Source organism: Chamaea fasciata, unplaced genomic scaffold (assembly GCF_029207755.1).
Source record: "Chamaea fasciata isolate MVZ Bird 193981 ecotype frontalis unplaced genomic scaffold, bChaFas1.0.hap1 SCAF_7, whole genome shotgun sequence".
Classification (NCBI taxonomy): domain Eukaryota; kingdom Metazoa; phylum Chordata; class Aves; order Passeriformes; family Sylviidae; genus Chamaea; species Chamaea fasciata.
This window is the reverse complement of record NW_027094092.1, coordinates 3,815,066-3,840,883: the sequence shown is the minus strand read 5'-3', so window position 1 is coordinate 3,840,883 and position 25,818 is coordinate 3,815,066. Positions and strand designations below refer to the sequence as shown.

The window sequence follows — 25,818 nt, the reverse complement described above, 5'->3', positions numbered from 1 at the left end:
TACACAAATTAACAAGCATTGCCATTTTAGGCAGTGTAAGATTCTCGAACCAATGTAGTTTGTTAAATGCTTTGCTCTTTCTCACTATTGAAATATTCATCATCTGTGTAATTTTAACAACCTGATAAGAACTGTTAAAAGCATAGTTGTGCTGCCCAGCAGGTAGTGCCATTTTTAATGAAACCATAACTGTCATAAATAAATAATCAGCTCATGAACTATTCAAGATGTACCTCAACTTCCATAAGAAAATTTGTTTTGGTATGGGACTGCAAAACACGCCACGACTATTCTCATCCAGTAAAAAAAAAAAAATAGCAGAGAGATATTTCGAGCTAAAGTTTGTTCTGAGAACATTTGAACTTGACTGCAAAGAACAGAATGAGTCATTTTTTTTTAACATACAGAATTCAGAGGGATCCAAACCCACTTCATATATTTGGTAACACAATGCCTCTCCCACAGCACAGCAGAAACGTGAATTGGTACCTTGCTTTTGAAGCAGCTCTCTTCCTTCTGAATGTACTCTCCCAACACATCAGTGAGGACATTTAACACATGCCAGGAGACTACTCCTAGTGCAATGTGGGTCAGCATTCAGACCAGCACACAAAGTTATCAGCACGGTAACTCAACACCATTTCATACAGCAGAGAATCCAAGACCCGTGGCCTGTTTGCAAAGGCCAAACACCATCACACATCCATGTGTTTGTATTAACATTTAGTTCAGATCACATGAGCCTTTTGAAGGGAACTGCAGCCACCACCTTTGCTAATATACATGTAGCTTTGCTTGGCTCAGTCCTTTGGCTCTGGTTTGGTTTTGCATTTCCTTCCTCTTGTTTTGTTTTCCAACCCTTAGGTTCCCACAATCATTGATGTAGTGGAAAGAAATGAAATACTACTCCCTTATCATGAAGGGGAAGTGTTTTCTACACTACCACCACTCACTAGGCAACAAGAACCTTAAAATAGTGAATAGTAAATGATCCAATTAACTACAGGTGATGCCTTAGGATTTAGCTTTTATATTTTTCAGATCCTGTACTACTTTAATATATAACTCTAGAGCTGCATGGCCTGTCAGCTAACGGTCTCCCATTTTATTCAAACTAAACTATTCCTCCCTAGGCCTGAAACTCAAGGACACCTCATTGTCTCACACCCCAAGAGCTGTAAACAGCAGGGGAGTTGGGGGGCAAGCTTGGACTAAATGACTTCATTACCTGAAGCTGTGATTGGAAGATTAACCCCTGGTATATTATTGGACCAAACTTGTAACTGTATGAAAAACTGGTGACCATCATCCATCTCAGGTATAGCCCCTCAGAGGCTTTTGACTGCCCAAGGTGCAGCTGTTGAAGGCCTTCAATAAATACCTCCTTTTTTTCTCTTAAATTTGTCTAGCCTCTGTTTCAGGTAGTCACTCCAAGGCATCACAGGTTAGACAGAATAACATCAGTGCAAAGCTAAATCATGACAAGGTAGTCTATGCACAGAGGACTAAAGCACAGCAGGAGAATTAAAAATAACCAACACAGTTATGTGGAAAGCAGAGCTTGACAAACTTTTTAAAATACATACTGCAAACCCAACTGATAAGGTAACAGGGCTGACACTAACCATGGTCTGTAACAAATGTGACTGCATGATATTTTCTTTAGAGCATGGCCTTTCCATCGTGACATTTGCGTACAAAAATTAATGAGGTTCACCACAAAGGCTGAAAACCAGTGCAGAGAGATCACAGGAAAAACTATGGGAATGTGGAATTATTTATGAGGGATATTTTTAGTAGTCTCAGAGACTTTGGGCCAGTGCTGCTATTTTTATCAATGACTGGAAGAAAATGGGTCAATATAATATCACTGGTAGCAATATATATGATATCACTGTAACAGAAGTCATTGGCTTGGGCCAAGTCAGTTACACAAGCCAGCTAATCCACTTGAATGCTAATATTATCAAATGCAAGTTAATGCCTTAAGATGCAGATCACTTTCAAGACGGCAGCTTCATCCACAGCCTAAAAACCCCCCAAATAATTACATTGTTTAGGGGTAATGATTGGTGAAAAGCAGAAAATAAATTCCTAGAGCAAAATTTGTTTCATACGAACAGCAAAAATCCTGAGGAGATGCAGGGATGAGAGTGAATCAATGCGAAGAACTGAAGCTACACCTTGTACAGTGCTGCTTTAACAGATATTTAACTAATAAAAGCCCAGAAGAAGCTCCCAATAAGTTATCCACTGTGGGAGAGATGATTTCTGCCCATAAGCCTGGAAAGGCTCTAATCAATGTGCTGTTCCAGCTGGCGGTGAGGAAGAGAATTCATCAGAGATCAGCAGATATTTGCACAAGGAAAAAGCTTCTAATACACTATGGATTTTTAATCCAGAAACAAACGACCTAATCAAATTGAAATCTCCAAAAGCCAAAGCTAGGAAAACTCTGACTGAAAGAGAAGCACAACAGCAGCAGAGATTAATTGTTGTCACCATATACTCAAGATTCTTCAGCACCAGAAATATTTATTTCAGAAACAGACTTTTTTTCCAAATAGAGCTGCTGTAACTCAAGCAGGAATTGCAAGCTCCATAATGAGTTATTAATCAAAAATGCCTGTTCCAAATACCACAGGTCAAGCCACTTGAACAGAAGGGTCCCACTGGTGCTTGAAAATCCAAACATCTATGACAGCACCCTAGCCAAGAACTGGATTTCTCACTCTTTAAACATACGTTTGTGCTATAAGAATTAACAATGCAACACCTCTGACTCATTTTTCTAGGCTGATAATTGAGATTTCAGTTAAAATACAGTTTATTTTTGCTCACTGATGCACTCAAAATAATTTGCAAAGAGCAAATGCGTCAGGCTGAGTGAACAGAATAATGGCTCTGTATCTGTAGTGTTTTTGTACAGGTTCCTGTTATTCTTTTCACTCATTTGAATCAATCTGAATCATTTCTGCTTACCTGAAAGGAATTTTTTTTCAAGCACTATACCCTTTTCTGTGGGAACATCTTCCCTTTATTTTGTTTCATGGGAATAGAGTGCAATGATCACAAATTAGCACTGTGATCAAACAATAGCCTTCAAAGAAGCTGCAGTTGTTACATTCAAAACAAGAATCCTTTGTGGAGTGCAAGGTTTTAAAACAAGCCTTTGTGACGGCCCTGGCAATTTTTTTTTCAGCCTAATACAAGTAATTTCTGGCCATTAACAGTTCATGCAGCTGACTTATGCCAGTGGATGAAAAAATAACTTCTTGCAGTGAGCCTCACCAGTCAAGCACGTCACCAGCGCTCCTGGCGATGCTTTCAGCTGTGCCAAAGTGAAACATTCCCGAAGGCCAAGCTGTTTGCAAGGCAGCATCATTTCTGTGGAATTCCTGAACTGCATTAATGTGCATAGGCCCTGCATAACAAATAAATTACTATCCTTTCCAGCACTTAAAGCACCTAAATGCAGAATTCCCAACTTATCCCTCCCTCAGCTGTGCTTCTGTTTTGAATTGTTTATCCTACCAGCAATCAAGGTGACCTGTTGGACTTCCTGCCCACATGGTACCAGACTGCAATTATTTTCTCTTTAACTGTATTTAGTGAAGCAAAACCCAAGTCAAATACTCTTTTTATCTCCATATAATAATTTACAATAACTGCAAGAGAAAGCTATGCAATTGTCTCATCATATGCATTATATCCTAGTCCCTTTCTCTCTGAAGCTATCACCTACATTATGTTTATCCAGCTGTTTTAGGAACATCAGAAGCATTTCAGGTAAGTGAGGTTGTGAGCTGACCTCCAATTTGACAGCAGCTGGTTTGTTGTTTCATGTAAATTCATGGGTGAATTTTCCCATGATGGGTGATTTTTCCAATGCCCTGTTTACCATGACTGTGCTCACAGTGCAAAAGGCATTGTCAATATCCTTGCCAACTCCCTGTGGTTTTTTCATTGGCAGTTAGCAAATGGCTAAGCAGGACCAAACCTTGAGGACTGAGACATGCTCAGTGCTTACTAGACATCTTGGAATTAAAACATGTAATTTTTTAAAATCCCTAAACACCATAACATTGTAAAAATTTTATACAAATTAAGAAATGGAGAGAAAAAGAGAATAAAAATTAGTCTACAACAAGAAAAACAGTACCTCACAAACCTAATCACCTTTTTTCAGTCAACTCATGTCCTGTAGAATGGAACTTCGGCAGAAAAAAAGCTTTTCTTCCTACTCTACTACCTAGAATTTGGATATTTTACAAGTAACATCTTTATAATCAAGGAACGTAGGACGTCTAAAAATCATGCTTAAAATCCAGCCCCAGTTTCCTAAGAAGCCCTGTTTTGCAGAGCTACTGTAAACAAAGCCATTGAACTAAAAAAAGAGAAGTGACTTTAGGAGTGCTCCAGTTGCACCTACTGAACTGTGTTTAGACTTCATAGATGACTCTGGGATTCCTGGCCGTGTGCTGCCTTCCTCCCAGACAGCTAATCCCTGTCCTCTGACCTGTCCCTGCCCCATTATTTCGTGGGATCTGTGCACAATGACCCCCCTGCCCCTGCAATCCTCTCTAACTGTTTACAGTAGGGCAAAGCCCCCTCGATTCTCTACCACAGGCCTAGAAGAGACAGGGATAGGCAACAGCTTCTAAATGCTTTTCATTACATTCTTCATTAGACAAGGAAGTAATTCCACGGTTTTAAAATCAAATAATGTTTTCCATATATCTTTCACTTCCTCTCCCACTATCTCCCATACAGGCTCTCAAGTTTATTATTATAAATCTGTCACTAAACCAAAAAACCCATAGTACGTGAAGGCATGATTCTGGAGCTCACCCCACGCAGTAAGGCAAGCATCTCAAGAAAAACTGAATAGAAGTTTGCTTTCGTCAGGTTAATGCAACATGGTAAATAAATTCCTTTATGCCAGCTACCAGCAATGGTTGTGATTTTAGCTTATGGTCAGATCTCAGAAGATAAAAAAAAAGTAACAGTAAATTGAAATATTCTTCAGGTGAATAACCTAGTAAATAACTTTACTCCAAGTATGAGACTGTCCCTTCAATTCTAGATTTTTGAAAGCTTTGTTTATTCCACATTGGATGTTCAGTCTTAGCCAAGTTATTCCTGATTTAATCTGATGAAAAAACAAACTGAGCTCAGGAATTGAAACGGACGAGCAATTCTGTTCCACTCAGTGAATTTTATAGATGCTGCAGTTCAAAAACATTTAGCATAAGAAAACCCAAACAAGCCCTTGCTGTTTGTCCATGTACCAGAGGGTTTTAGGAGTTGTGTGCTCTGCACATGCAAGGTGTGAATGCCATGTTGCATAAAGTTGTTGACCATACAAGTAACCTACAAATAACGCTCCAGACATTTGGCTAAATGCAAACCAAGTTCTTCACGTTTTCTTTATCTGTAAAGTCCAAGTCAGCTCACAGATTAACACAGATTTTCTTCATTAAAAAAAGCTGCATCATCAGAACCCTCTTGGTGAGCAGGCGAATGGGAAGTGTACTTCAGGAGTAATCTCGCCTTTTAAAAGCCAAGAAGAACACAGTGAATCTGTTGTCTTTCTAGACAAGCCATCACACAATCTTGTGTGCTTCACGTTTAAGTTTAGCACAATATTAAAAGCATTTGTTTCCCCAACAACTTTTTCAGGTATATTACCTGTGTAAAGTGGCCCATCTGGTTTTTCAGACATACTAGATCAAAGGAAAATATGTATTTAAAGCCTTTCCATCTCTCATGGTTTAACCCCAGCCAGAAGCCAAGCTCCAGGCAGCCCCTGGTTCACTTCCCCACCAGCGGGCTCAGGGAGGGAATGGGACAAATAATAGGTAGAGAACTCATGGGCTGAGATAAGGACAGTTTAGTAGGGGAAGCAAAAGCTCTGCACACAAGCAATGCAGAACAGGGAATTAATTCACTGCTTCGCACGGGCAGGCAGGAGCTCAGACTTCTCCAGGAGAGAAGGGCCCCACCACAGGTAAGGTTTGGGAAGACAAATGCCACCACTCCAAATGTCCCCCTTTTCCTCCTTCTTCCCCCGCTTTCTATACTGACCATGACATCCCATGGTCTGGACTCTCCCAGGGGTCACCTGTCCTGGCTGTGTCCCCTCCCACCCTCCCAGGCACCCCCAGCTCCCTCACCAGTAACTCACAAAAAGCAGAGAAGGCCTTGGCTCTGTGCAAGCCCTGCTCAGCAATAACAAAAACATCTCTGTGTTATCAACCCAGGGTTCAGCACAAAGCCAAACACAGCCCCACACCAGCCCCTCCAAAGAAAATTAATTCTACCCCAGCAGAAACCCCCTCCCCAAAATTCCCCTAATCAGTACATATTTTTGAAAATCTGATGGAAACACATGAGCGCTATTTGCAGAACGTGCAACATCAACAGCAAGTTAGGGAAATGATTATAGGTTCAAGGAATTCCAGTCACAGAAATGCTGGTGTTTGTATTGCTGGTTTTTAAAGCAAAATGTCTGCTATTTCACATTCAAAAGTCAATGTAGTCATTAAAAAAAAACCACACACACACACAAAAAAAGCTGTAACAACAAAAAGTTGATCAGTTTCTTTCTGAAGAAACAGAAACAGTATAGACACCATAAAGGATTGAATATATCTTCTTAAGTAAAATCTGCTTTTCCCTGAGGACTTTCAAGGTCCAATCCAAATTCTCAGTCTGAAATTCCTTGATTTATACATAAATCGGATCAGGCTCTTGACTGTTTCTTTCATAAAACTCGAATTACCAAAATGATTAGCTGCAATGGGAGCCTAAAGTTACACTTGTACCGGGTTTTACCAGTACAGATCTTCATCACACTTTTCATTTTTCCTTAAATGTCACTCGACAGCATTGAGATTCCAAACTGACCTTTGTCTTTACACTAATAGCTTTTCTTATCAGTGGCAAAATCACATCTTCCACCCAGCTGATCTGTCACTGGAATAATCCTCTGTTTGGAATAATCCTTTACCCTAACATTTGGTGCTGATATTAATAAATTAAGAACTAACAGCCAAATAATTACCCTTTCACCTAGGAAAACACTGGTGGCCACTACAGAACGCTCCCTCAGTGACACAGTGTTGTGCCCTGTGTAATTGATGTAAATGTGTGAGGGGATACTGGTGCGTTCCCTGCACTGGCTGTCACTTCCACACACTCACTATTTGTCTCCACGGGATGGCAGAGGATGGATTTTTTACTTTCACTGCCAGGATTTTTTTTGTTTGTTTATTAGAAACAACTCCACTTCTAATGGCAAAACATTTATTTATTGTGACAAGAAAGATAAACCTTTTTTTTTTTTTTTCCAAAAGGCTACACATATGGGTGCTGCATAACATTATCTTACATTTCATTTCCAGATAAATTTGGACCTTGCCACAAAAGCCAAAAAATATTTATTCCCAGCTTGTAGATATAAAGTGTATGACTGAAAATTGGCAAATCTTCCTTGTCTGTTAGTAGCAAATGCATCATAAATTATGGTGCATAGAAAAATTCAGCATTTCACCTTGCATAAGCATATAATTCATAGAATACTGCAGATGAAGGAGCAGAGATCTCTTTTCTCCACTACCTATAAATTAACCTCCAGCTTTGTTTTATACATCTGCCAGCACAGTGGTGAACTGAGGTGTTGCAGGCGCCATTGTGATGGACTAAGGAAATGCTAAGGTCTGGTGCTTTACCTCATCAATCTGGAACCCGAAAGGAGCTTTCCCTGAAGGTTGCCTCCAAACACATTCCTGAGGAGCACTGACTGGTGACCAAAGCGTCTGGCTGGAAAAAAACAAGTCCTGCAGCATAGAAACAGTGTTAACAGCTCTTCACCAGGACATGTTACCTCTTTAAGGGTATCTTTTCACCAGTGCTGAGTGAGGGGCTGACCTCTCCTTGCAGCAGATAAAATAGTCTGAGAGCAATGCTTGGGATTTCTTTTCTCGTTTAATTAACAATGTAATATATTCCCATGGCACACTTTCGCATTTTCCCCCCACATTGTTCAGGATCTTATCGAAGTCACAGACTAGACACAGGGTAATGCAACCACTGACACTGCTTGCACGCTTTCTTAACATATGCCACAGAAAGTGCCATGAAAGGATATTCCTTCCACAGCATTTAAGGCACCATATGGAGCTAGCTAGCAGACACGGATTTTGTTCTCAGCATGTTCAGTGACCCTAGGGAATGCCTTCCTGCTTCACTTTCTTTTTCCACAGCCTAGAAATGACAACACTTGCATTTGTTGGTTTTTGGTGGGTTTTGTTGGGTTTTTTTGTTTGTTTTGTTGTTTTTTTTTTTTTTTGGTAAAACTAAAAGATTTCTAGCAAGAAAAGAAAAGAAAGATGTTAAAGAGGACAGTGTAAATGTCACTGTAAGGAATTCTTTTACCAACAAAAAGATTTAGCTGAGTTCTATCTACAACAGAGGCTAATAATAACAGACATTATTTACAAAGGATAAATTAAACTGCATAAACTGTCACTGAATTATCTAATTGGCATTTTCTCTCTCCCAAATGCACTCCAGATTAAGTATGTATTCACAACGTCTCTTAAGTCTTTAAACTATTTATAACTCCCCTAAACACTGAAATAATGTATTTACATCAGGATTAATCATCGCTATAATTTAATTAGCATTTGACAAGAATTGATTTGGCAGAACTTTTCCCTTAAAAATAGGAAATGGCTATAAACCAGGGGAATGGCCATAAACTAAATACACTGTTTTTTTTCTCTCCATCTGCTTCTGGTAAGATGCATTCTTCAACTGCTAATTCAGTCAAGATCTCAGCTTCATTTATCCAGTTAATTAGAGTCAGATGCTGACAACATCAAGGTGATAAATCAAATCCGGGTATGCAGGCAAAAAGAAAGCTGCTGCTAACACCAGTGTACATGTTTTGATTTCTTACAGACCTACATATGAAAAGAGGATAAACCAGTAGCACACTAGGAGCAGAATTACAATTATATCCCATAAAAGATGTTCTAAAAGTTGTGTACAAAAGCAGTAATGATGTAAAGGCTTGGACTCAACAGCCAGATCTAGAACCTCACACTACTGCCAAGCTGCAGAAGAAACTGAAGTGGTGTGTCCCACTTTTAGGGCACTGGCTCCAGCTACTGTGCTTGATACAGGAACTTGCTTGCCATCTCCTTCATTTATGCTCCAAAAAACAGCGATGCTGACCCCTGTATTTTGCGGAGAGCCTGACCATCCAGCTACTCACCAGGAGCTCCCAGAGCACACCAGACATATCCTTTCTCTGGGATCCAGTCACGCCAAAATGCCCCAGACTAGTGCAGAGAGGGCGGCTTGTGGCACACAGAAATATGCAATTCTAGCACCTGCAGAGTTTAAAACATCAAAAGGTGTATGCAGTCTGGACTGTAACCAGACTAAAGTAGCACACGTGCTGAGGTTTACAGTTCTGTTTCTGAGAACCCACAGGCATTTGCACCTTTTCAGAGAGCAGAAAAGAGATGCAAATGATCTCATCTACCCTCTTTTAGTGTTTCTTGTTTGTCTGTTTACTCTGAGGGATCACATCTGTGTCACTGACAAAGAAAGCCAATCATAATCAATGCCGATTTAGAAATTACAGAGGGAGAATGTGCCACTAGAGTAGCTGCTTCCACATTCTATAGTCACGCTCTGATGAACCAAGAACTCTGGGCAGATTGAGAATATTACACAATACTAAGAGAACCTCATAATTAAAAGACAAAATGCTGCAGCATATTATTTTCTCCCTATGAAACAAAGCAAACAAACCAACCCTTAGCTCTAGAGCAGTGAACGAGTTGTCTCAGAGCATAAAGAGTGAAAGGACCCTTGGGGCTTCTATTGAAACCATATAACAATGTTGAGTACCAGTTCTACAATGATCTATATGCACAAAGCATACACATTGTTAAAGGATATATAGACTGCAGGGTCACTAAGTTCAGCTCCAAACTACCAAAGTGTTTTCCCATGTCTTTGGTAATATTCCATAAGTAAGCCCGTATTTCTTTTCCCTCTGCTTTAGAGAGAGTTCTACTCGAATTAACTGTCTAACTGCAGCCCACAGACAATCAAAAGCTCTTTTCCAAAATTCTTTTTCAGGTACCAAAGGATTCATCTCAATCCCTAAACTTGACAAAAACTTGACAAAAACTCCTCTGCCCACAAAAACCTGCACTGTACAACGGCATTCCTCAACTCCCATTCCCAATGTATCCTTTCTCAAGGTCTTGCAACGTTGCTACATTTCAAGTCCCAGAGTATGGCCTCGACATTATTATCTGACCACGGTGCCAGTGATTTTCGTTTTACAGATTAACAGCCCTCCATCAGAAGCACAGGAACTGAATGCTGGCTCTCAGAACCAACACTTCTGTCCTTTGAGCATCCAGTGCAGAAGTTTTAGTTAGTCACCCAGCTACAGAGCAATTCCAGGTGCTATAATTCACAGGATCAGGAAGTTCAAAGCAAAAGGTTATAAGATCATTTAAACTATATGTGGATAACTTAAAGAGACAAGGTTGGATACCTGAAGAAAAATAGGTTTATCTAAAGCTAATGTGCCTTGAAACAGCTGAAGAGGGAAAAGCAGACTTACACAGGAAATTGTAGGTTTTTTTCTAAATGCCCCAATTCCACACTGATGCCATGTCGCACTCCTCGCCCATCTTTCTCTGGATTCCCGTTGACAGCAATTCACTGCCTTTACTTAAAGAAACTTTCACAATCTCAGACAGAAACATCTTGGCAGTAACAATGAAAAATACACCATTCATTCTGGCAGGTACCACAGACATTTGTTGTTCAGATACAGGACTTGAACAGCTCAAGCAAGAGAATCAAAACAGCAGCCAAGGTGAGGATTATGAGAGGGGGACAGGCAGGCATTGTTATCCTGGCATGTGCCCACACTGGATCCAGGCAATAAGACAATCTCAAACCAATCTGCCCAAAGGAAAAAAAAAACTTTTCTTCCTGGCTATCCTACACCACCACAAAAAATACTGAGCTTTGGAAAGAGTGGAAGTAAACATATTTTTGGGAACCACTCTTCCTCTCCCGAAAATCTTGTCTGAAAATCGCAGAAGGTGGGTGCCCTCCCGCATGGTGAGCTAATGGGGAGTTCTGAACTCTCAGGTGAGACAGAGTTTATGGACAGGTCACACACAGATAATTGCAATTCTGTCCTGAGGGCTGTCATCAACCCAGTTTTCAAGGCAATGAGCCACAAACCAATAATAGAAACTGGTGCTATAAACAGACAGCCCAGACTGGTCCTTGGCACATTGCTCAATTTCACTCCATAGTTTATGCACAGAGCTTAACTTCATGTTAAGCTTAGACAGAACTTACACAGAAGTCACGTTTCCAAAACATCCATGTTTCCAGGTCTTGGGAGGAAAGAAACACCTTAAGCTAATTTTTTTCTTTCAATTACAAAAGCAAAGATCACTAATTATTTACCTCAGCATGTCCTTAACATTAAATCACAGTGAGTGATTTCACCAATAACCTCAAGTTTGTTGGAGTTTTTGGTCTTTTTTTTTTTTGTGGTGTGTGATCTCTAAGTGTCATCTCCAAGGATTTGATCTGCACAGTATTCTACTAAACACAGTGAATTTCTCAGAGGTGGGCTCTCCCTTTAATAAGATACAGCAAAACTGTCCCACAATTAAAGTAAATAAACACGAAGCAAACTTGACCTGACTACACGATTTATACCCACCGAGATGAGGGAAAAAGGGCAACCCCATTAAAAACTCTTCTTGCTGCAGCTCTCTCTTGTGTTGGATGCAATTAGTAAAGTGAATTATCGGTTTGATGCCTTCTGGGTTTCTAGTCTTATTCTTGCATAAGGATTTTTTCACATTGATACATCAGTTGTTCTCCAAATGGGAAAGTGTTTTTATATACGCTGCCCAAATATACACAATCTCAATCTAAATATTGAACCTCTCAAGTATATATAAGTATTTTACTTTTTATAAAAGCATTCAAAATTTCTAGTTGCTTACTTCAAAACTCTCACTCTTCCTTAAACTAAAACCTTGTTTTCCACAGTATTCAACAATTCACTCAGACTTCAAAATTTATACAAGCTATATCTCAGTTTTTACCAGAGTATCCACATAAGCTATGAAACAACATCCATTCCAAGCCAGCAAATGATCTCATTTCATACGCACGTTCTCTATCTGAGTCCAAGCCCCTACAAGGCGAGCACACAATGCAATTTCCTGCAAAAGAAAACCACTGAAATTAGTCAGGGTGACAAGAAACTCAGATTAGACTCTGCAAAAAGTTCACAAAGACTTAGTCAAATGGGCTGTTTCTGACTTTTAACGACACCTAAAATTGTGTTTGAGCCACTCCAGTTGAAGCGAAGCCCTGTTCCTGCTCCAGACTGGTTCCCTGCCGCAGCACCATGAGCCAGGAGGTAACAACTGACCTGCGATAACAAGTCCTTACTGAGATGCTACATATAGACATTTCTGTAGGTAATTAGCAATGCCCACGAAAGAAGTCTTCTGTAATCATAATTCTCCCAGAAAATCACAAGTTAAAAACTTCATGCTCACTAAACGTAACAATACTGCTTCAAAAATGATGATAGGAATGATTCATCAAAGGATGAAATGCAAATGACAAAATGATCCCTGCAAACCAAAACATATTCTCCACATGAAAGAAGAGATCAAGCTAAGACAGAGTTTACATTTATCATAGATCTCTACAGGAAAGAAATCTAAAAACACTGAAAGAAGGGGTACAGCAGACATATCAACATAATGTTAGTATTTAAATATGCGTTGGAAAATCCATATATAAGTGCATTTCACTGTGAAGAAACTAAACCAGAAATTTGAGAAACATGAAAAAATCTATTTATGGCTTCCATACTGAACATTTTAACCTAATGGAGACAGGTTAGAAATACCTACAGCCCCACTGAAAACAAGCTGATCTCGCAATTCACTGTGTTTTGGTTTTGTGTCCATGTTTGTTAGCCTACAATAATTATTTAACAGAATGCTTGCACATGATCAGATAGTTTCATTAGGCAAGCACAAAGCATATCAAATCACACTTCTAAGAGACTGACAGAATACAATTAGTTTGGAAAAGTTCTATCAATGCATGTTACTTTTTTGGGCAGGAAAATGATCCAACTATGAATTTAAAGACATTTCTCTTTTTATGTATAACTGCACTCTAATCTTTCCTGCTGTTACACTTTGCTTCTCTTCATTTAAAATTAAATGAAGGTGATCTAACTTATACTGCCCAGCACTGGGAAGAGGAGAAATCATCAAATTCTGGAATACTTGAGTGCAGTGTTTCCACAGTTTGAGACTTTTGCAGCCATCTGAGGAAGAGGAAGTGTGATGAATCAACTCAAACCAACTTAATTTCAGGAGGCTTGCTTTATTTTCTTATACATTGGTTGCTTTTCCAAGTGAACACAAGAGGGCACAGCTTGTGTGCTATCTCAGGCTGTATTCATATCCAAAACATGCCAAATTAAAATCAGGTCTTCCTACATGCAGAGCGGCCCCCTGTGGAAAGCTCACATGCAAGAATAAGGCAAAGACAGGAAATCTTACATACGAATAATTTCAGGTACTACATGAGAACTGAAAGGGAAATAACATAAGATTTCCATTTGATAAAAGCAAATCAAGACCACAAAAGCAACGTATAGTATGTACAAGTTAAAGTACCTATTTCAGGAACTCTGACACTGATTCAACTAACATCTGAAGATTCTGAATATAAAGCATCCTGGAAAAGGAAATACAGACTGACTCAGGAAAAGGATCAGTCTGATAAGGGTGGGGAAACAAAATGAGAATATAGGATTCTTCCATCCACTGCTCCCTTGAGACACAGCTTATCAGTCTATTTTTGACACAACAATAATTTTAAAAAGTCAGAGGTTGAAAGACTTAGTAGTTTTTCTATTCTACAATTGTTAATCAGGTGTTCCACTTAAATATAATGTTTGTGCTCTTAAGATAATCCAAAGCAATTTTAAAATTTAGTCATAAGACCTGTCTGATAGTCAATAACAGAACAAACCTTTGTTAAGTTAAAAAGAAAGAAAAATTAACTCTGTCGGGCTGGTAAGCAACACATGTATTCAAGAACTCTAGATAAGCCCCAGGGAGCTGGGCAAAGTCAGGGCTGGTAAAAAACACTGTTCAGAGCTGACTTAAATCTTCTACTGCAGCTTCCACTCACACCTCAAGCACCTTCGACAAACATCTCCTAGTGCAGGATTGGACAGGTAAAACCCACCAAGCTCTAAGCCAAATCCTCACCACTCTGTGAAGAGCCCGGACTAAGGAAAAAGCACCATGCCACACATAAGGCCACAGAAGTTTCCACTCATCCACGGATAAACCCCACAGTGATGTGGTGGCAGCACTTTGTGCATCACCCTGTTCCTAAAAGCAGAGCGGTGATACTCCCAGCAGGAAGGCTGGCCCCTTTTACCAAGTTTGCCAGTGCATACCAGTTTGCCATATCAGTTGCAATATTTACAGTCATCCCTCCTGCCTTCAGAGGAGCCAAGCCCATCCATTCACCTGCCCAAAGGAGAATGGTGCTCTTAGGGCACATGATAATGTTAATAATAAAACACAGAATCGTTTCGGCTGAAAAAGACCTCAAAGAACATCGAGTCCAACAGCAGCCCAGCCCTGCCAAGTCCACCAGTAAACCATGTCCCCAGGTACTGCATTTAAATCTCCAAGCAGCTTTGCACTTTTTGACAATTCATACAAGCAGTGAACTGCTTTGTCTTCTTGGTTTAAAAGCACCTGTCTTCATGGCGAAAGCAAAGCCTAAGGAAATTCACTGTGAGGTCTGGATGAGAAAGATGCAGTCTGAAAAGCAGCTCACAAGAATCATGCAAAAGAAAATAGGGGCCGACAGCAACTGTGCAATGGGAATTTGCTCTAAAAAAAAAGACCATAACATACAGGCATGATTGGGGCATGGGTTCAGTACATATGCTGTAGTTTTTACACCAATCTGAGAACAGCTTTGGCCATAAGGATTGATACCTTTTTTACACTGTTGATCTTAGCATACTGTTTTTCTCTGAATGAGTACTTTGCTTTTGCTATTAAAATTTTTAAAAGCAGGAAAAGGACTGGAAAGACGCTCCTGTCACAGCATTACTGTCAATGAGACATCAGAGAGCGTGGTTCAGTTTACAACAGGACTTTAACATGATCAGCATCAAAATGCTTTGTTGCAGGTCTGAAACTTCACCTTCTTCCTAGGTGAGACTCTTCCTCACACCCCAAAACCCTGTCCTAGGCTTCAGATGCCTGAGCTATCTTGTTGGATATGGATGAGTGGTTCACTTTCCTTTGAAAGTAAGCCCAGTGAAAACAATACACTTCATCCAACAGTAATCAGGTTGTTCAAAACACAAGAAACCCAGGAATAAAAACTCCTCGGCGAAAAAGAATTCAAAATATCTTCCACCTTCCATAAAAATGCCCTAACCACTGGGCTGCAGACAGCAGGACAATGAAGGAATCTGCCACCTCTCCTAGGAGAGCACATCAGTGCACATACACAAGTTCTGATCACCTGAAACAAAAACTAGTATTTTCTCCTCCTTATTATTTACATTAGCAAGTTCATTATCTCTGTTTGTCCTCAGTATAAAAACATAGCTGGGAAATGAAAGCGCTCTACAGCTCAGGTAAAAATAATGAGCAGCAGTTCTATTACAGCCAGAGTTGAGGGCAAAAAGTGAGCAAGTTCAGGGAAAGAGGACAGGAAACAGAGAGGAAGGAGTAAACACATGAAAGAACAGACTGCTTCTTCCTATTATGTTATCAGTCATGGCGTATAATTTTAAGCACAATTAAACAAATCTCAAAAAAATTGCAGCCCGAGACAATATAAGGCACATCTGTTTGCTTTTGCTTACTTCAATAGCTTGATATAAATTTGACACAGAAGCAGAATTAAATTTTAACTTTTTTCAGAAAGTACAGTTTCAAAAGCAGTAACAGGCTTCAAAGTAATAAAAAAGCAAAGATCACTTCAGTCGGTGTTAGTTTCTGGCTCCATTCACTGAAATGCTATATGTTATCATGGACATGTTTGTTTTTATCTGTCACTGTGGTTTATTGTTAAGGAAGTGTAGTATCAGCTGTCTCTTCCCTGCCATCAAAGCTACTTTGTTAAAGTTAATAGTGTTTGACTTCCAGAGGATCTTTTACCAAGGTAACACAAAAAAACTTCTGCTCGTCATTATTTTTACAGCAGTAAAGACACCAAATGGATGCAGTATCCCTTTTACCTTTCAAGAAAGAAATCCACTGCATGAATTTGTTGAAAGCATTTAAGAACTCTGGTTGTCGCTTGCCAAATTACTTGAGCTGTGAGGAATCAAAATGTTAACCACACACCATCAGATTTCAGAACAGGCTCTAGTGCTGAGTGCCTGCCTTAGCTGGTGAAAAAGCACTGTATAAAGGATCCCCTGCACCTGTGTGCACTGCCTTCTGCCCAGCATTACTCCTTAATGGCTTTAACTACTCGCGTTACTGTCATGAAACATTCAGCAGTGCCCTGCCTCCAGCCCAGAGGAGCACAATGTGATAGTCTTAACTAAAGAACATTGAGAGAATATCAGTTAGATCAATTAATTTTGGCTTGATTTTAATGATGAATTGAGGAGCGTGCGATATGCTATATACCCTTCGAAGTTTCTCCTACACTTCCAAAGACATGTTCCTTTTTATGATACTGTCACTGCTTTGTAGTCTCTTTGCATTTATCCCTCTCCTCATCTCTGTTTTCTGGAAGGTACTGTAACCACAGCTGATTTCAAGAATAAGGGTCACTCCAATAACTGACATTATCTGGGGAGGAGGGGCAGGCAGGAACTGGCAATACATTTCATGACTTTTAATCCAAAATCACCGCTGAAAACTATTGATATTTAAAAGCTAATTACATAAATTAAAATAGTGCTGCTTTAAATAGGAACCTATTAATTTTCATGGAAGTACTTAAAGACTAAGTGTATGGATCTTAGCGTAATACACGTGTCCTATCAACAGTAAAAGGCAAAGGCATGACACAATAACCAGGAAATTGTTCCTGTATAAAAATAAAAAACTTCAGTAATGTCTAAAAAGACAACACTGTTTCAGATATGGTCTCTCATATTAACTAATATTTCTTAAGCCTAGCAAATGTTTATCAGATCAAAAATAAGAAGGCACAAGCTCAAATCGACTTTACACCAAGTATGTAAAATACGGTCTAAAAATCTTGTGCATCTCAATAAAGTGAAGAAAAATAAGGAGTAATATTTTATGCAGCATTAAGATATTTCCAGTCTCCTAAAATATATTACAATACCATATCATAAAAAGAGAAAGGATTCATCTAATGTTTACAACATAGAATAAGTGTATTATAACCATAAGTTATCCCATGCACACACCCCTTAAACATGAAGAGGAATTTCTTGTTAGCCATTTTTACCTAAATAATCTCACTATCATCTTTTCAAGATGCATCAAGACTATTCCTGATATCTGGGAGTACATGAGGTCCTTTAACTGAGGAACAAGACACTAAGGCAGGTATGCACACCTTCAGAGCGTTTTACCCTGCTTTTAAAAATATGGGGTTTTTTCAATTTGCTTTTCATTTTAGTAGTAAGTTCATATATCTGTGTGTATCGAACTGTCTCGTGTCTTAGAAAATCACAGCAGCTGAAGTGTACAGAACCTAAGTGCAGCAAACAACGTTTTGTTGCAGAGAATCTGAGGTGCATTGACTTGATTAAAAAATTACCAATGGCAACTAACAACAAACAAACTAACCATGTATGTGGCGTGAATCAACCATTAAGACATCCAAAATGTCTGTCCAAAAGCAGGTCCAAACCAGCAAACCGCCCCCCCCCCGGAGCAGAGCCAGTGGCAGCCAGCACAAGAGGGAGCAGTCGGGTAAGGCTTGGTGACCCTCCTTGCCAAGGTTCCAGAGAGTCTTGCAGAACCTCAGCCTGATGTTTCAGAACCCCTGACATGCAAACGAGCACCCACCGAAAAACGAGAGCCCCCTTCAGCCAAGCCACCCTCCACAGCGCAGCCCTGGCCATGTCACCCAGCCGTCCCACATGAGCTTTGCAGCTCTTTGCTAAAAGCAAAATGAGCCGTGACAGCTGCAGTCTGATTGCTATTTCCCCCCTCACTTGCAATATCCAAGTGTTCGTGGGGATGGGAGGACTTCTGTACAGTTGTTTAATTTTGGTAACGCAGCAACACTGCAGATCAAGTGAATTACAAGACATCAGAGGGTATCATAAAAGTCTCTGTGTGCTCCTGCATTTTGATTCATTTCAAACGCTATAAGAAAATACTGAACGTCAGCCTTCTTTTACAGATTTTCTGCCTTTCTGAGGAAACTAGTGGGTTGCAGGGCACACTGAATTACACTGAGAGGAATTTATAAGTCTTGCGAACTTAGTTGTTTTACTGACAAAAGTGATCTTTCTGCAGAAATCTGGAAAATCCTCAAACTTCTTTTGCTGCCATAGTTTGCTGTGATGTTGTTCCAGATAAGCACAGCTGTAGCACTTCCTGTGTTTGCTGTCTGGAAACCACCTTCTCCAATACCCAGGACTGTTCCCTCTTTAAGGACTCTAAAAACTTTTAGGTTCACATTTGCAAAACACAAAGTTAGATACAACCACCTTCTGTCTGTCATTAGCCATCTTCGCCGCTACAGCTAAACACTGTTTCAAAAAAAGAGCTTGAAATGTAATTATCACTGTAAAAGAAGTAATCTTTTACACCAAGGTGCCTAAAGAAAACTGATTAAAAAACCCTAGACATCAAAAACCAAGCAAGCAAATAGGTAAGACGCAGAGAAGCAGGCAGTGTTCACTTCTAATCCAGAGCTTCAATCAATAACTATTTTCATATTACATCCATATTTCATAAAGTATTCATCCTATTGTAATATTTAAGTCTCCATAACAACTCTGAGAAAGAAAACTGTAAATTACGAGCAAGAAAAATCCTCCACCCAGCAATTATTCCTACATGTACTTATTCCACTTCTTAGATAACTACATAAAATAAATTCACAAGAACAAAACCCCACCCAAATTCCACAGAAGCCAGTGTGACTCCCTCCACAGAAGCAATAAGAGCTTCACTGACTTTACATTGCTCACTACACCACAGACCACAATCTGTCCATTAGAATTTTGAAAATCATTAAAATACTAAAGGTAGGATACACATTAAAAAAAAAAAAAAGCCACGCCTTTTCAATCCTTGCAATCAGTTTTACATAAGATTTTTCATAAATTGAAAGGATTATCACTCCAGCTAAACCTTAAAACTGCTACTCTGCAACACCTGCAAGCAATTTTTATCTCTAAAGATTTGCTGAAGTTAAATTTTGCCAGCTGAAAAGACCACGATCATTATTAAAAGAAACGCAACAAAATCCCTTAAGTGCAGCAGCATCTGAACTGCAGGTCCTATAAATCAGCCGGTTAGTTTAATTATAAAGAGTGTATTTATAGTGGAATCACTCCAAAAACATTACAGAAAGGCCAATTAGTTACAGGCTTCCCTCAGAATAAAGTGAACCTAAGCTGTATTCCTACTTCGGTAGGTTACATGAAGATTTTCATCTGGAAGAAAAAGTTTAATTATTTAAATTCAAATTCTCCTTTTTGTTTTTCACTTAGTGTACGCTGTTGTTAACCGAAGGAAAGATTTAAGGGTTTTTAACCAAAGTATCTGTTGGAAGTTCCAAGTAAAGCCTTGACAGGGCCCAGCTTGCCAAGAACTGTGCTTCTACCAGTAAGCAAGGAAATCCATCCAGCTTTTCTTTTTCTTTTTTTTTTCTTTGAGTAAAAAGACGTTTCCCTCGGAATTCATTTTTTCTTCTAAGGACTCTGTGTGCACGCTGCCCGAGGCAAACACACACCTTTCCCCAAGGACAGGGAGAGCCCTGAGCGCCCGGGGCCTGCGGGGGCCCGGCAGCCATGCTCCCACTCGGCATCCAGCCCAGGCCAGCCAGCGCTCCCCGTGTCACCCACGGCTTGTTTCACGGCATTTTGTGTGAGGAAGACCCAAGGTTTTTGTTCAGAAATGCCGTTGCCTCCCATGGGTATGGGCCCGGTGCCGGAGGCGGGAGGGGGAGCGCAGGCCCCACTGCCAGAGAGGGCTGAGAAATGGCTGGGGGTAGGGAAAAGGTCTTGACCCCCGAGTGTGTGTTTTAAGGAAAGGGGCAGTCTCTTCAGGCCTTGCATTTGACCTCATTACCTCGGGGAAACGCTACAATCTGAGGGACAGCCCCAGCATTTTAAGGATAATTTGTTCTAAATACGTGTATCATCGATACGATGGAGAAATAAAAGGAGCGGGTTCCAAACAGCCCGGGGCAGACCCTGTGCAACACCGACCACTCCATGAATCCAAGTCACACAACAGCGCTGACGCCCCTGATGAGCCCATGATGGAAAAAGACACTTGTTTTATCCAGATCAGATGGCATGAAGGTGAATACCAGGCTCTCACCTCATCCAAGACTAGTTTTAGCGTGAAGCAGATCTGTGGCACCTAGTTCCCTGGGGTTTTCTTCTCTATGGACTCTGTTGTGTCACCCTGAAGGATTTGTGCCATCTAATGAGAAAGTGGTGGGTGCATCAGAGCAAGACTGGCTTTCATGGAAGTATTATTAGCCCTGGGCAGGTTATTAAAAGGGCCTTTGGAGCACAGTCATAAAAAGAGGGCTGAATTTCAAAGGTAACTCAGCACAACAGAGCTGAGCAGGAAAAAACTTTGCATATCTGCCAAGCAGAATATGGCTGACACTCAACAATTCAAAAAAAAGCAGAAACATGATAAGAATAGAAAGGATGTTCATTTTCAAGCAGAAGATAAGATATGGAATAAAGTTCATTCTCAGAATAGTGCAGAGAAAGATTTTATGGCTACATTATCCTCAAGCCAGAAGATTCCTTACCGAGTTTAAGTAATAGGGTAAACTGAGCCGCAGTGCTTACTGTACACAACGTGTGCTGCTGTGGGATAGAAGTCCTGGCACACTTACACCACTAGGGATTGTGGCAGCCTTTATTCTGGACCTCCAGTAGAATTCATTTTTTATATTCTCTACATGTCCTTCTAATTTCATTTACATGGATATTACATTTATTTGTTCCTTTATGTTCTTTACCTTAGATATTCTGGGTTTAGCTCTCCCTCAAGAAGAGGCAATAACCACAGAGAGGATGGCAACTCTATAACCTCTTACATGGTGGTGACGTTAACTTTCTTTCCTTTTTCCGTTACATAGACATAATTTCTACCTGTGTGCATCTTGGCGTAGTTAATACACGGGAAAAGAAGAGCTTGGCAAGGGAGAGGTGCTGAACAACAGGAGTCAGCTCAGAGAAAGCATTCCTCACTGTTTTTTAAGCATGGATTTTAGTCTCCCTGCGAAATTAAAATTTACTGGAGAAGCAGAAAACAAATGAATTGCCAAGGCTTGTGACACCTGCAAGAAAAGGCAGGGAAAAATTACTTAGGAAGGTAAAGGCAATACTGCACGTGGTTTTTCAGCCAAGAAAAAGAAAGTTAAAATAGAATAAAAGTCTACTAAGGAATTAGTAAAATTACATTAAGTTTCCCGTAGACCTATCAGCAAGTGTACTTTTAAACTTCCAAAGTGATCTAGGACACTCCTAGTGTGTAGAGTGTGAGCATATGGAGCCTGTTATCAGACCAGGAATGGGTATGAATGATTTTTAGCAGTTCAGAAGCTGGCGCTGCAATTGTAACCTGATGGAACCACTTCAGGTTAGCATGCTGAGTCTCAGTTTCATCATCATTTCAGATTCCTTCATGTCCTTGGGCAAATCACTTGATTCTGGCATGTCTCTTTCTTCTTCTCTAATAGAAATCTGTTGGCAATATTTCCCTTCGCCCACTCTTTGTCCAAGCAGACAATGAACTCTTCCAAACAAGAACAGGCTCTTGCATAAAGGTGCTCCAGTAATAAAGATACTGATTCCTGCGATTTTTTTCAGATATCGGTAAATAGTTGGTTAATTAGGAGGAGTATCCAGGTTTGAAACATCTGATGATATTTGAATATGTTATTAATTATTGTCTGAGGGGGTACACCAGAATTCACCAGAAGCTCATTAGTCACCTTTCCAGGTCATAAAGATGTATTTTGATTAGTTGTATGTGGAAAGGAACAGCAGACTTTTCCAGTGTCCTTCTGTCCTACTGTTCCTTTCATACTTTATTCCCACTCTCAGCTTCACTTCTTTCTCCATGTTGCCTCTTATAGTTTGAATAACTTCCCATCTGCCACATGCCAAATCTCCTTTAGATCCTTCCTTAAAACCACTTCCTTCTCATAGCCTACTTATGCTGCTATTTTCACCAAGACAACTCCATTCATTCCCCATCTGAACTATTGTCCCATAAATCATATTTGTCTTGCTTAGTTTGTCAGCACTAAACATAAAGCATGTCCCGGACATTCTAGCAGTCATTCCTAGTCTGCTGCCACATGAATGATAGCGGGGTCTTCTATCAATTTCTGTACATTTCCCAGCAGGACAGAGGAGAAAAAATAATTCAAAGAACTTCCCAACAGCCCTCAAGGCTTGTCTGTATTACACAGCTGGGAACAAACATTTCTTCCTCCTGTGAACTACAATTCACAACATTATTAGTTTACCAAAGGTTAAATGTAAGTAACAAATGTTTGTTCCTATTACATCCGACAGTTCCTTACACATATACAAACGTCTCAGCAGATACTTGAACATGTCTTTCTCCTTGGTTCTGGAAGCCAATGTTTCAAATGCAACTGAAACTGAATAGAAAAAGAAAAAAAATATTAGTCCTTAAAAGTCAATAGCAAATAAGAACCATTTAAAATTTGATGAGAAAGATCTGTTAACAGTTTTCAAAATTAATTTTGTCAGGTCATATTTAGTCAACCAGCTCTCTATATCAATGGTGAAGATTAATGCTTTTTCCATGAAACTAATGCCAAAACTTTGACTCACTGGAAATAAAACATTAGTTTAAAGAGCTACTCATTATCATTTGTTTTACAGTAAAAAATAAATTTCTTGCATTAAGATATAAACCAGTTTGTCACATAACAGCATGCTGGAGAAGACATGGAAGGTGACCTGTGTACAAATCTCATCCACTGGTACCAAGTTCCCAACTACTGTAACACTCACACAGTTCACATGGAAAGAAAAGTTTCATTTGCTCAGCCTGTTGACTTAGGTTGACTTCCCTGTGTAAAACAGAAACTACAATGCATAGCTACCAGCAGCATGGGGATGACTGACTGTCATTTTCCTTACCCACAGGGTCCCAGATGCTCCCTTAATATCAGCAAATAAAACCCCAGCACAGGGCAAAGAGTTTGAACAGGTTGTAACTACTAAGTAACAAGCACTCTTGCAGCAGCCCTCTAGTTAGAGGGTAGAAATGAGCCAAGACACATTTCCTTTTTTATCACAGCATGAAAAGGGCCCTGGTTTATTCCTCTTTCCAGCTCAGCCATCCTGACTCCAACCATTCACTGACTCTGGCTGCGGCAAGCTCCTGCTGGAGGTTTCCCTTGCAGCCTCTGACTGCTGGTTATTTCCTGCAAAACACTGACTGCAGCCTTTTACCCAGCTAGACTGTGGCTGCAGGCTCTAACTACAGCCCCAGACTGACCTCACAACACCCAAACACACACCCACCCAGCCCCTCCCCACTCCCTTTTATCACACTTCTCTTTATTGGATAGAGCTGTTACCCATCAGGGGTGAGGCTGAATTGGGTAATTAACACAGCTGTTACTTATCAGGGGCAGGTCACCTGTATTCCCTTCTCCTACAAAGCACCTCAGGAAAATACCTTTACCCCTTCAGTATGTATTCCTGCCATGTGAAAGACACCAACAATAGATCCTGAGATCAGCTTCAGGCCTGCAAAGACTTTATTCCTACAAGAAAGCAGCAAAAACTTGGGAAATGGTAAATGGATGATGTCCAGCATCTTGTGGAGTAAATTCACGTTTGTTTTAAATGAAAATAAAAATCTTTCTTGAGGACTGAAAATCTGTAGCTAATACCTAAATGAGACAAGAGAAAGGAAATAAAGCAATGGTTGTTTGTTTAATATACAATTATACTAACTGTCAGAGTTGGAGTATGGTAAAATCGTACCAGGAATTCCTTCAAATTTTTCAAAAACGTACCTTCAAATTCTCCCATATTTCCCAGAAAGTACAGTGGACAGCAGTTGTTATTCTGACATAAGTTTAGATGGACGTATTTCATTTTACGCTGTATTCAAAGTTTTATTCTGTTGTTGTTTCTTACTTGGATTTTTTTTTCCTTTGGGGCACATATTTTTGTCAATTTTACTCTCAAAGTAAATTATTTTTTCAGACATTTATCAACTACAAAATATTTAGAGTCATTCTTAACCCACTGAGATCTGAAACCAGCAATTTTGGCTTTAGGAATGCTCTAAAATGACAAAGTTAAGAAAGCACTGGAAGATAATGCCTTTGCAAAAGGACATAGATGTATTGCAAAGGCTGAGAAGCTGAGAAATTTGCAGAATTCCTTAATCCAAACAGGTTTAATTCTTCTTGCTTTCTCTAAAGTACCAGTGCTTTGATGTGTGTCACATTTTTTGGAATTACCATCACTGTGAATTTTGGGATTTTGCAAGCTGTTTAAGGTTTTGCTTCTGAATATGCATATTAAATATTTTGAAACACTGGATTATCTGAAGAAACTACTGGTGAAACCATTTTTCAAGTAAAGGCAGTTCAGAGCACATATAAACAGTATCAACTGTATTGATGTTGATGTTGCCAAAGTTCCTAATGCTGGCCATGATTTTGGTTCTACAACATGAAATGAAGGTTGGGATTTTTCAGAGGAGAGATGAGTAATTTCAGGTGACTTTATTTTAGAAAATAATATGTCTTTAGTGTGTCTCCATTTGGCCGCTTAAAAATGGAGGCGCTCAAAAATTTCTAGCTACCACTAATAAGTTGTGCATGTCCAAAACCACTGTGTATTCTTATGCTAACTGCTTCTTGTTCCACATCCAGAAGTGCTCAGTTTGGAAATAAGAACCTGATCTTTCTCTACTGACAGCTTTCCAGGTTCATTTGGATCTTCATATTTGAAGAGACTTTTCACGCTTTTCACATTATTGCAGAGAGTAATTGCTCAGGTACATTTGTGAGAGCTCATCACCTTCATTTCAACCTCTCTGCATCTAATTCGGGAACGCACTTCAGCAAATCCATCATCCTAAACCGTGGGTAGACTACAGACTTATTCAGCAATTTTGTGAATGGGAATGTTTTCTTAGAAACCATACAGCTGGAACCTACTAAATACTTACTGCCACACAGCACAAGAAAGAATTACATCCAATCTTCCCAGGGTTAGCTGCTCTAGGGAGAGCACACGCACACTAAACAAAAACAAAACAAAACAAAAAGACCCACAGAGGAAGGATATTGTTTAGAAATAAAGTTGCTAGATACAACTGAAGGAACAGGTTCCTTGAATGAGAAATTTTACATTGCAATTTTGAAAGTCAGATGGGACTTGAACAGTTGAGTGAAAAACAGTTGTTGCCTGAATGCAGACTTTACGAAACTGAGCTAAGAAGGAATCTTAAAGGGACTGCT

General features: G+C 39.8%; 1 long non-coding RNA gene across 2 annotated transcripts; it reads right to left on the bottom strand.

Annotated features, from left to right (window-relative positions):
- Positions 1-19,251: 19,251 nt before the first annotated feature.
- On the bottom strand, positions 19,252-23,839 carry LOC136291668 (uncharacterized). Of its 2 annotated transcripts, none has more exons than XR_010721651.1 (3): positions 23,471-23,839; positions 22,882-22,962; positions 19,252-22,797 (listed from the first exon to the last, which is right to left on the bottom strand). It is a non-coding gene; the product is annotated as an uncharacterized lncRNA (long non-coding RNA). The 2 variants fall into 2 exon arrangements; XR_010721650.1 differs by lacking the exon at positions 23,471-23,839 and adding an exon at positions 23,342-23,427.
- Positions 23,840-25,818: the final 1,979 nt, after the last annotated feature.